The following is a 10,000-nucleotide window of genomic DNA, read 5'->3' as shown; positions in this document are numbered from 1 at the left end:
ATAGCACCGAGTGGGCCTAACATGGCCAAAAGTACCGATAGAGTACCCACAAAGAGCACCCAATTGGCCTAAGTTGGCCAAAAGTACCGATAGAGTACCCACAAATAGCACCGAATGGGCCTAACATGGCCAAAAGTACCGATAGAGCACCCACATATAGCACCCCATTGGCCTAAGTTGGCCAAAAGTACCGATAGAGTACCCACAAAGAGCACCCAATTGGCCTAAGTTGGCCAAAAGTACCGCCAAGTAGCACCATAGAGGCCCGAGTAGAGCGAAATGTGGGCCAAATTGAACATTTGAAAATTTTTACAAGTCCAGAAAATTTTCTAAGTCCAGAAAATTTTCTAAGTCCAAAGAGTTGGACAAATTTCCTTAGGCCCAAAGGTTGCACTGAATGTTCCTAAGTTGGCCATCAGTACCCATGAAGTATCGCGAAGGTTCACCCGAAAGACACAATACGCCCTAAAGTACCCACAGAGTACCCACAAGTTGCACCCAATTGGCCTAAGTTGGCCAGAAGTACCGACAAGTACCACCATAGAAGCCCGAGTAGAGCGAAATGTGGGCCAAAGTACCGAGTAGTTGCCACAAATGCCCAAATGGATACCAAAATGTGGTACCAAGTACCTAACTGTTGCAACAAATGCTAGCTTTCTGACCAAAAGCTGTGGGCCAATTTCGTAGAAGAACCGCCTAGGCGAAAAGGCAAAAATCGCCGAAGCTGGCCCGCTCGCAGAGCTCGCGGGCCAGGAGATACTCATAGGGCGCTTTACTAGAGTTGGGAACTTGAGAATTTTTGTGTCCGAGACTTTGGGCAACTTCGCGGCCGCCCCCTTAAAGTAAAAGATTTTCTCTGGGTGCCTAAAATTCGCAATTCCCGCAAAGTCGGGAAGACGTTAAAGTTTTTGCCCAAAAAATGGCCATCGATTTAAGGTGATTTTCCAATAAGAAAATGCTTCCTATTTTGAATTTTTTCGAATATTTCCTAAACTAAGCGTCGGAGCACATGGCCGTGGAGGAACTTTTGGTAGCTTTTGGCAAGGGCTATCGGATGAAATAATGCGAAAGGCCATCGGAGCGATATTGGATTAATGCGGGCCCATAAACGTACCTAAGAAGTGAAAATTGGTACCTTGCACGCAGGATGCAAGAAATGCTTGAGTGTTAACCAACATCGGTACCAAGTACCTAGGTTATATCGAGTGCGTAGATGGAAGTCGGTACCGAAGGGAAACCTTCCTAGGCTAGGTGCACGCAAGTGAGTATGGATCGATCAGTAGAAAGATGGGAAGCCATAGGAAACCTTCCTAGGCTAGGTGCACGCAAGTGAGTATGGATCAATCAGTAGAAAGATGGGAAGCCATAGGAAACCTTCCTAGGCTAGGTGCACGCAAGTGAGTATGGATCGATCAGTAGAAAGATGGGAAGCCCAAGGAAACCTTCGTAGGCTAGGTGCACGCAAGTGAGTATGGATCGATCAGTAGAAAGATGGGAAGCCCAAGGAAACCTTCCTAGGCTAGGTGCACGCAAGTGAGTATGGATCGATCAGTAGAAAGATGGGAAGCCCAAGGAAACCTTCGTAGGCTAGGTGCACGCAAGTGAGTATGGATCGATCAGTAGAAAGATGGGAAGCCCAAGGAAACCTTCCTAGGCTAGGTGCACGCAAGTGAGTATGGATCGATCAGTAGAAAGATGGGAAGCCCAAGGAAACCTTCCTAGGCTAGGTGCACGCAAGTGAGTATGGATCGATCAGTAGAAAGATGGGAAGCCCAAGGAAACCTTCCTAGGCTAGGTGCACGCAAGTGAGTATGGATCGATCAGTAGAAAGATGGGAAGCCCAAGGAAACCTTCCTAGGCTAGGTGCACGCAAGTGAGTATGGATCGATCAGTAGAAAGATGGGAAGCCATAGGAAACCTTCCTAGGCTAGGTGCACGCAAGTGAGTATGGATCGATCAGTAGAAAGATGGGAAGCCCAAGGAAACCTTCCTAGGCTAGGTGCACGCAAGTGAGTATGGATCGATCAGTAGAAAGATGGGAAGCCCAAGGAAACCTTCCTAGGCTAGGTGCACGCAAGTGAGTATGGATCGATCAGTAGAAAGATGGGAAGCCATAGGAAACCTTCCTAGGCTAGGTGCACGCAAGTGAGTATGGATCGATCAGTAGAAAGTGGGAAGCCCATTACCAAATGCCCTAGTGAAGACCGTAAACGAATATCATGAACCGATAAGGAGCACCAAATGCCCTAGTGAAGACCGTAAACGAATATCATGAACCGATAAGGAGCACCAAATGCCCTAGTGAAGACCGTAAACGAATATCATGAACCGAGAAGTAGCAACGAATGCCTGAAAAAGTACCAAGTCCTCGGTATAGAGTAACGAGAGTTAACCGCCGTGATGTATGCAATGTGGGCAGCCATTGCATGGGTTCTGGACTTGGTTCGCGAATAACTTTTTTGCTAGACATCGGACAAAGTTGACGTGGAAGAACGAAATGTAGCATTTGATGCCACCTATCCAAAACTTTTTCAAGATTGAAGATCCGATCGATACAGCCTGAGTTATAGGCAAAAGTTGGTGCAAAAACGAGCATTTTTAATGGTGAAAAATCGGTACTCCTCGAATAGCTCCTGTTGGAAGCATCGGACCACATGGTCGTGGAGGAACATATTGTAGCGCGCGGTGTCAAGTATCGACACCCAAAACCGCATGTCCGATGGACGGAAAATGACCAAGTTATAGTGAAAACTTGGTTGCACCAAATTCCCGAAGAAGTGCAACGAGAAGGTGAATGCGATGGTTGTTCGTCGAATAGCTCCGGCCACAGACATGGTAGCGATTAGTGGTGCATGGAAGAAATCTAGCCACAAGTGCCATCTACCCATGGCCAGAAGAAAGTGTGGCCATATCTTGGATACCGGCGGAGCTATGGGGCAAATATGGGCCAAAAATGGTGCAAGTTGGACCAAAAATCCGAAAAAGTACCTAGGTAAATGCGATGGTTGTTCGTCGAATAGCTCCGGCCACAGACATGGTAGCGATTAGTGGTGCATGGAAGAAATCTAGCCACAAGTGCCATCTACCCATGGCCAGAAGAAAGTGTGGCCATATCTTGGATACCGGCGGAGCTATGGGGCAAATACGGGCCAAAAATGGTGCAAGTTGGACCAAAAATCCGAAAAAGTACCTAGGTAAATGCGATGGTTGTTCGTCGAATAGCTCCGGCCACAGACATGGTAGCGATTAGTGGTGCATGGAAGAAATCTAGCCACAAGTGCCATCTACCCATGGCCAGAACAAAGTGTGGCCATATCTTGGATACCGGCGGAGCTATGGGGCAAATACGGGCCAAAAATGGTGCAAGTTGGACCAAAAATCCGAAAAAGTACCTAGGTAAATGCGATGGTTGTTCGTCGAATAGCTCCGGCCACAGACATGGTAGCGATTAGTGGTGCATGGAAGAAATCTAGCCACAAGTGCCATCTACCCATGGCCAGAAGAAAGTGTGGCCATATCTTGGATACCGGCGGAGCTATGGGGCAAATACGGGCCAAAAATGGTGCAAGTTGGACCAAAAATCCGAAAAAGTACCTAGGTAAATGCGATGGTTGTTCGTCGAATAGCTCCGGCCAGAGACATGGTAGCGATTAGTGGTGCATGGAAGAAATCTAGCCACAAGTGCCATCTACCCATGGCCAGAACAAAGTGTGGCCATATCTTGGATACCGGCGGAGCTATGGGGCAAATACGGGCCAACAATGGTGCCAGGTGGACCAAAAATCCGACCAAGTGCGCGAGGCGCTTTCGTGAATAGCTCCGGCCACAGACATGGTAGCGATTAGTGGTGCATGGAAGAAATCTAGCCACAAGTGCCATCTACCCATGGCCAGAAGAAAGTGTGGCCATATCTTGGATACCGGCGGAGCTATGGGGCAAATATGGGCCAAAAATGGTGCAAGTTGGACCAAAAATCCGAAAAAGTACCTAGGTAAATGCGATGGTTGTTCGTCGAATAGCTCCGGCCAGAGACATGGTAGCGATTAGTGGTGCATGGAAGAAATCTAGCCACAAGTGCCATCTACCCATGGCCAGAAGAAAGTGTGGCCATATCTTGGATACCGGCGGAGCTATGGGGCAAATACGGGCCAACAATGGTGCCAGGTGGACCAAAAATCCGACCAAGTGCGCGAGGCGCTTTCGTGAATAGCTCCGGCCACAGACATGGTAGCGATTAGTGGTGCATGGACGAAATCTAGCCACAAGTGCCATCTACCCATGGCCAGAAGAAAGTGTGGCGATATCTTGGATACCGGCGGAGCTATGGGGCAAATACGGGCCAAAAATGGTGCCAGGTGGACCAAAAATCCGACCAAGTGCGCGAGGCGCTTTCGTGAATAGCTCCGGCCACAGACATGGTAGCGATTAGTGGTGCATGGACGAAATCTAGCCACAAGTGCCATCTACCCATGGCCAGAAGAAAGTGTGGCGATATCTTGGATACCGGCGGAGCTATGGGGCAAATACGGGCCAAAAATGGTGCCAGGTGGACCAAAAATCCTAGAGTGCGCGAGGCGCTTTCGTGAATAGCTCCGGCCACAGACATGGTAGCGATTAGTGGTGCATGGAAGAAATTTAGCCACCAGTGCCATCTATCCATGGCCAGAAGAAAGTGTGGCCATATCTTGGATACCGGCGGAGCTATGGGGCAAATACGGGCCAAAAATGGGTAAAACTCTACGGTCCAAAGCCAAGGGTAAATTTTTTTATTCCTCTAATAACTTCTAGCACAGACATTGAATCGGTTGGTGATGTATGGATGAAATGCAGCAAACAGTTGGAACTACCCATAAAATCTTAAAGATTGACGATACAATGTATAGAACCGGAGTAATGTGCGATACTTGGTGAAAAATCGAGTGAAAAATTAGCTATAAACAGTTTTTGGCCCATAACTCGAATACTAGACATCGGAAGGGGGGGTCGTAGAACGATTTTTTGTTGCCCTATCGATTCCCTATCGAACGAGCAAAAGTTGTTTTTTTGACCAAAAAGGACCCCTACTCTAGTAAAATTGGCCTGATTTTACTAGTCCCCGGTACCCGTACAGGCAAAATGAGCAAAATGCTCAAGTATGAATGGTTTTTGGCCCATAACTCGAATACTAGACGTCGCAGGGGGGTGTCGTGGAACAATTTTTGGTAGCCCTTGAAATTATCTATCGAATGACATATACTTGATTTTTGGCCAAAAAGTTGCCTAGACTAGTAAAAATCGCATCATTTTACTAGAGTCGGGTACCCTGGACGAAAAACCGCTTAAGTTGCGGTTTTTGGCTAATAACTCGAATACTAGACGTCGCAGGGGGGTGCCGTAGAACAATTTTTGGTAGCCCTTGAAATTATCTATCGAATGACATATACTTGATTTTTTGACCAAAAAGTTCCTAGACTAGTAAAAATCGCATCATTTTACTAGAGTCGGGTACCCTGTACGAAAAACCGCTATAGTTGCGGTTTTTGGCCAATAACTCGAATACTAGACGTCGCAGGGGGGTGCCGTAGAACAATTTTTGGTAGCCCTTGAAATTATCTATCGAATGACATATACTTGATTTTTTGACCAAAAAGTTCCTAGACTAGTAAAAATCGCATCATTTTACTAGAGTCGGGTACCCTGTACGAAAAACCGCTATAGTTGCGGTTTTTGGCCAATAACTCGAATACTAGACGTCGCAGGGGGGTGTCGTGGAACAATTTTTGGTAGCCCTTGAAATTATCTATCGAATGACATATACTTGATTTTTTGGCCAAAAAGTTCCCTAGACTAGTAAAAATCGCATCATTTTACTAGAGTCGGGTACCCTGGACGAAAAACCGCTTAAGTTGCGGTTTTTGGCTAATAACTCGAATACTAGACGTCGCAGGGGGGTGTCGTGGAACAATTTTTGGTAGCCCTTGAAATTATCTATCGAATGACATATACTTGATTTTTGGCCAAAAAGTTCCCTAGACTAGTAAAAATCGCATCATTTTACTAGAGTCGGGTACCCTGGACGAAAAACCGCTTAAGTTGCGGTTTTTGGCTAATAACTCGAATACTAGACGTCGCAGGGGGGTGTCGTGGAACAATTTTTGGTAGCCCTTGAAATTATCTATCGAATGACATATACTTGATTTTTGGCCAAAAAGTTCCCTAGACTAGTAAAAATCGCATCATTTTACTAGAGTCGGGTACCCTGTACGAAAAACCGCTATAGTTGCGGTTTTTGGCTAATAACTCGAATACTAGACGTCGGAGGGGGGTGCCGTAGAACAATTTTTGGTAGCCCTTGAAATTATCTATCGAATGACATATACTTGATTTTTTGACCAAAAAGTTCCTAGACTAGTAAAAATCGCATCATTTTACTAGAGTCGGGTACCCTGTACGAAAAACCGCTATAGTTGCGGTTTTTGGCCAATAACTCGAATACTAGACGTCGGAGGGGGGTGCCGTAGAACAATTTTTTGTAGCCCTTGAAATTACCTTTCGAATGATATATAGTGGTTTTTTGGTCAAACAGTGACCCCGAGACTAGTAACCCTCCATACACAAAACCGCCTAAAAAGTTTTGGTTTTGCAAAATTTTGAAAAGTGCGTCAAAAAAATTTTTTCAAAAAGTACCAAATCGTGATCAGAACTCACTATAGACCATAAAAAGTGAAATCCGATGGTCATTTGCAACACTTGGTCAATCGAGAAAAATTTCACTTTTTTACTAGAGTCGGGTACCCTGAACGAAAAATCGCTCAAGTGATGGTTTTTGGCCAATAACTCGAATACTAGACGTCGGAGGGGGGTGCCGTAGAACAATTTTTTGTAGCCCTTGAAATTACCTTTCGAATGATATATAGTGGTTTTTTGGTCAAACAGTGACCCCGAGACTAGTAACCCTCCATACACAAAACCGCCTACAAAAACTTTGTTTTGAAAAATTTTGAAAAGTTCAAAAAAATTTTTTTTTCAAAAACTACTAAAACGTGATAAGAACTTACTATAGACCATGAAAAGTGATATCCGATGATAATTTGCAAAAGTTGGTAACTAGTAAAAAATTTCACTTTTTTACTAGAGTCGGTGCAACGAGAAAAAAAAAGTCCGTGATGGAGAAAAATGGCACGTTTTCCACGCCTGTACGCTTTCGTTTTCTATATAGGGGGTAGGTGAGCCAGAAGCATGAATTTGACTGAGTACGTATCTTTATGAATTGGGCCCTTCTAAATCGATTGAGACTACCCCCAGGACGATCGGACGACTGCTTCTGGCTCAAAATGTGGTTTTTAGATTTTGATCGTCAATTATGAGAGAAAAAATCGATTAGAAGTAAAGATACGAAATGCTTGGTCTAAGTTGGGAAACGACTTCGGATATTTGTTGGACGTTGTCGTAGAAGGTCCGAGGACCAAGGAAAAGTGATTTCCAAGTGGATTTATGCACTATTAGTCGATGGTAAGATGTGAAATTAGTAGAACTTACCATACAGTTTGCGAAATTGAAGCAATCGGTTGGTGAATATGGTACTGTCTGTCCAATTTGGTGGTTCGGAATGAGTGAAACGATGTTGATGATGGATAGACGTTCCGATTGCCCCCGATCGGGGAACATATAGTGGTCTTTAAGGTCCAAGTACCTATGTTTTGGTAAGCAGAACTGAGAGTTAAAGGATGAAAGTCGGCCATTCCTAATATCATCCTATCGGTGGTTCGCGAGTTGTTTGAGGACCGGAGCAGCTCGCGATGAAACGGTCCTAGGGTATTGGTTATCCATCCAAGGAAGAGTAAATGCGATCCTAGATGTGTGTCGTTGGCCGTTCTACCGGTATCGCCTATCGATGAGATATCGACGGGCATGCCTTACTCGAAAGTTGAATTCTAGGATCGATGGTCAAACAGACCTATGAGCGATAAACCAAACTGAACACGTATTGATGTCGGCTTTTCCTATCATTTGATGCCGCAGGTTGTTTAGGGACCGGAGCAACTTGCGGCCGAGACGGTCCCCGGGGGTTTCTTTCTCCAAGGAGTGGAAACTATTAAGCAAGAGTTGTAGCAAGATACGATCCTCTGATGTGTCGTTGGCCGTTCATGCGGTATCGCCTGTCGATGAGATATCGATGGGCATGCCTTACTCTACCGACCTTCTAATTGAGAGTATTAATCAGGGATCGATGGTCAAACAAGACCAATGAGCGATAAACCAAACTGAACACGTATTGATGTCGGCTTTTCCTATCATTTGATGCCGCAGGTTGTTTAGGGACCGGAGCAGCTTGCGGCCGAGACGGTCCCCGGGGGTTTCTTTCTCCAAGGAGAAGAAACGATTAAGCAAAAGTTGTAGCAAGATACGATCCTCTGATGTGTCGTTGGCCGTTCAAGCGGTATCGCCTGTCGATGAGATATCGATGGGCATGCCTTACTCTCCCGACTGGATTACTGAGAGTTTAATCAGGGATCGATGGTCAAACAGACCAATGAGCGATAAACCAAACTGAACACATATTGATGTCGGCATTTCCTATCATTTGTCGCAGGTTGTTTAGGGACCGGAGCAGCTTGCGACCGAGACGGTCCCCGGGGGTTTCTTTCTCTAAGGAGTGGAAACGATTAAGCAAAAGTCGTAGCAATAATCGATCACCTGATGTGTCGTTGGCCGTTCTTGCGGTATCGCCTGTCGATGAGATATCGATGGGCATGCCTTACTCTCCTGACTGTTTAATTGAGAGTTATAATCAGGGATCGATGGTCAAAAAGACCTATGAGCGATAAACCAAACTGAACACGTATTGATGTCGGCATTTCCTATCATTTGTCGCAGGTTGTTTGGGGACCGGAGCAGCTTGCGACCGAGACGGTCCCTTCCCGAAAGATGGTGAACCGAGTCGTCTGGCGTAAAAACCGGACGACTCGAAAGGGCTTGACCCTTTCAAGTGAGCGATAATCACATTCTACGCTCAGTTCGACAGCTACAAGGCAATCACTCGCTATGTTCAGAGCTAATACATGCAACATGCCGGCATTGTTTCCACCGACGCATGGATTCAAGACTGGTGCACTTATTAGTTAAACCGTTCGCCTCCGGGTGTTTCGAGTTCAAGTCTGGATGAGGATTGATCTTGCTGGTAATAGCTTGAGCCCCTGAATAAGGGGTCGAAGCGTACATCTTGAGACCATGTACAACATATTACCAAATCGGCACCATGGGTTCGGGTGCAAGTGATGTAACCGTGAAAGATGTTGAGCAGCCCAACATCGGTTTACACACGCATAATAGGAAGGCAGCGCTGTCGACTGGTCAGTCGTGTAAGAAGTGTGCATTATCGATCACAAATATATTGGTGATCTGTAGGTTGCGCATACACCATGCCCGGTGTAAAGTGCCGTGGTCCCCCCCGGGGGGCTGCATCAAACCGTTCGCCACGCGAACTACCCAATGGAACGAACTCGATGCATTTAATAAGAAGAAGAGATGATAATGAAACACGGTCGATTTAAGAGTTGAAAACGTTGAAATGCCTATAAGCAAGTCTTAAGTTGGTGGTGACCGTTACGCCCCAACAAATTGGTGCCTTACCCTACACCAAAGAGCCATTCAACATGGTTCAAGTGAGCGATAATCACGCTCTACGCTCAGTATGACAGCTGCAAGGCAATCACTCGCTAAGTTCAGAGCTAATACATGCAACACGCCGGCATTGTTTCCACCGACGCATGGATTCAAGACTGGTGCACTTATTAGTTAAACCGTTCGCCTCCGGGTGTTTCGAGTTCAAGTCTGGATGAGGATTGTTCTTGCTGGTAATAGCTTGAGCCCCTGAATAAGGGGCCGAAGCGTACATCTTGAGAGTAAATGTACAACATATTACCAAATCGGCACCGTGGGTTCTGGTGCAAGTGATGTAACCATGAAAGATGTTGAGCAGCCCAACATCGGTTTACACACGCATAAGGGGTTTATTGTT

This window comes from Anopheles funestus (assembly GCF_943734845.2).
Source record: "Anopheles funestus chromosome X unlocalized genomic scaffold, idAnoFuneDA-416_04 X_unloc_100, whole genome shotgun sequence".
Taxonomy (NCBI): Eukaryota; Metazoa; Arthropoda; class Insecta; order Diptera; family Culicidae; genus Anopheles; species Anopheles funestus.
This window is presented reverse-complemented; position numbering follows the sequence as displayed.